The sequence below is a fragment of the Colobus angolensis genome, unplaced genomic scaffold, assembly GCF_000951035.1.
Source record: "Colobus angolensis palliatus isolate OR3802 unplaced genomic scaffold, Cang.pa_1.0 Scaffold78, whole genome shotgun sequence".
NCBI classification, from domain to species: Eukaryota; Metazoa; Chordata; class Mammalia; order Primates; family Cercopithecidae; genus Colobus; species Colobus angolensis.
The window spans coordinates 3,219,904-3,222,779 of record NW_012121598.1 but is presented as its reverse complement, the minus strand read 5'-3'; positions in this window follow the sequence as shown (position 1 = coordinate 3,222,779).

Sequence of the window (2,876 nt, the reverse complement as noted above, 5' to 3'; positions counted from 1 at the left end):
GGATTTTTGTTTTGCTTGAACAAGTATATATTGCTTATCAACATAAACATTTTGTTTCAAAGATGTGCTTGTGTGCAGAGGGATAGAAATGCAGGGGCCTCAGATTCTTACAGTCATAAACAGTTGGGTCTGCCAGTGAGAGTTCGTGGCACAGTATTAAGAGGAATGCCGTGGACGCTCACACTGCACGGGGAGTCCAAGTTGGAACGGCTCTTCTGAAGGGCGATTTGGAAATTCACATCAAAACAACCTATGAAATCTGAACAGCTTTGACCTCAAATTCCTTTTGAAAGAATTTGTCCTGAGATAATGGCCAGAAATACATTTAGAGTATATTCATTCATTGAAGCATTATTAATCACATAAAAACTAGAGATGACCTACATTTTCTAATAAAATAATTGTGGTATAGTGGAGTGCTCTGTAGATATAAAAATGATTAAATAGAAGTTTATTTGTTTATACAGAAATATATTTCTAAATTAAAAAGTAGGTTAGAAAATACTATGTATAATGACCCTGTTCTTATAAAAATTGGGTATATATATGTTATTTATGTGTTTGCATGAAAAAAGTCTGACCAAATATATACCAAGATGTTAAAAGTGGTTATTAACAGGTGATAGTAGGCAATTCTTAATTTCTACTATTGGCTTATCTATTTAATTTTTGGGTTTTTTTTTTTAATAATAAAGGTGTTTTACTAGACTACTGGTACAAAATAAAGCTACGTATCCTTTCTCCATGTGTGTGCAGACTGGCTGGCTGCCTCTTCACCGCACTTATTTACAATGCTTCTATTGTTCCATTCAAGGCCAACAACTAGGGGGAGAAGAGGTAAAGTTTTGGAACCAAATATTATGGTTGGGAAACTTCTTCCTTGTGTAGGCTGTTTCTGTGATGGGGAAGATAAGCTCGGCTTATCTCTACTACTTTTTGGAAAGTACACATCGTTAGATTAAACGTGACTGGCCAACTTCCAGAATTTCCATTTCCTTAGTAACTGAGTGGTATAATACATTGGATCAAAGCCTCTGCTACTTTTTAAATCATCTATGCTGTGCAAAAGTTTCACCCGGACACCTGGATTCCCTTTCAAAAGCTGTGCGATTTTCACATTCTGCATACACAGATGGAAATAATCTGGGGGTAAGCGAGTCCTCTCAGCAGGAGTTGCTTTTCTGGTTGTGTGTGCTATTTTGACTCTGATGTTCAAGTGGGTGTCACCCAAAGCTTGTGTCTGTTTCTAGCACGTTTAGGAAGGGTTCTGTAACTTGGTTTTTTGAAGATGGTAACTGTTTCATGGAGAAGGAATGGAAACGTCATTCACTGTTCTGATGTATAAACTTCAAGTTGGAAAGGAAAGATATGCAGCAGATCCAGCCCGTTTCTCTTTTCGCTTCCTCACTAAGAACTTTGAGATCACCTTTTTTTTTGAGACGGAGTCTCGCTCTGTCGCCCAGGCTGGAGTGCAGTGGCTGGATCTCAGCTCACTGCAAGCTCCGCCTCCCGGGTTTACGCCATTCTCCTGCCTCAGCCTCCTGAGTAGCTGGGACTACAGGCGCCCGCCACCTCAACTGACTAGTTTTTTGTATTTTTAGTAGAGACGGGGGTTTCACCGTGTTAGCCAGGATGGTCTCGAACTCCTGACCTCATGATCCACCCGTCTCGGCCTCCCAAAGTGCTGGGATTACAGGCTTGAGCCACTGCGCCCGGCCCTGAGATCACCTTTTATCGAACTAGTTCTGGTCCAAACTGGTTTCTTGATTGCATGTCTCACATTGCTTTTTATCTGAAGAGGTCTGATCTGCCCTGGGATATCCGTATCCTGCTATATTTTTATTACAGAGTCTTTGTTTATGGAAGAAAAAAGGATTGAGATATTTATTGGTGTATGTACGTCTCTGTTTTCCCTCCTTCTTCCTTGTTGCAGATGGGAAACAAATTTGTTTATATTTCTTTTTTCTGGAAATTTTTGTAGGACAGAGAGGAGAAGCTGCCTGAGGGCCAAAGTCCACCGGTGCTTTATAAAGTGTTGAGCTAATCAGACAGGTGGTATTAGGCAGGAAGAGTGATAAAGGGTGCACCCTGGAGAACAGGGGACACTCAGTAGGGTCTGAAGGCCAGCCCAGACCCTGCTCCCCAGCAGTGCCCTGGGAGGGCACCTCGAGGGGCAAAGACTGATGGGCAGCTGGGCAAGTGGGGTTAGGCTTTCTGCTTTGGGGTAGTCTGACTTCAGGGAATCACATTAAACCTTGAGATGCTAAGCCTTAAAGATGCCAGAAGAAGCCATTATAGAAATGAGGACCTGTTCCTATTTTCTAAGTTCTTTGTAAATCTTCCGGATATTGGCTGAGAAAGAGACTGGAATAAAGTCTGAGAGGCCATGTGTCCCCAGGCCCGAATAACATGAGAGGTTAGGCAGATTTAAGTTGATAAAAATAAAATAATGTTTCTGGCTCTGATGTCAATGACCCTGAGTCCATCAGTTATATTCTTTAGAAGACCTGGTTTCCTTTCAGTATCCCTCCATCATGCTGCCTATGGTCATGTAGATTGCTGAGTTTTGTGGCTCTGAGAATAGATTGCAGCCCTAATCTGTGAGGATTAGTAATTTGAGGGCCAGAAGCTGAAATTTTAAGGGCTGTGATTATTGATGGAGTTTGTTACCCCTTTATGTAGGAAAAGTCAGATGCAGGTTGAAGCTAAGAATAGATCATCACTTTCTGTAGTATCACAAGATTTCCTCTATCACATTATTAAACATCATCCCTCCCCTCTGTAGCAGCTCCAGCTGTAACTGTTTCCCTGTACTTAGCAGCAGACAGTCCATTTCTAGTGGCACTATTAAAAACTATGGAGTTGATTATTTCTTG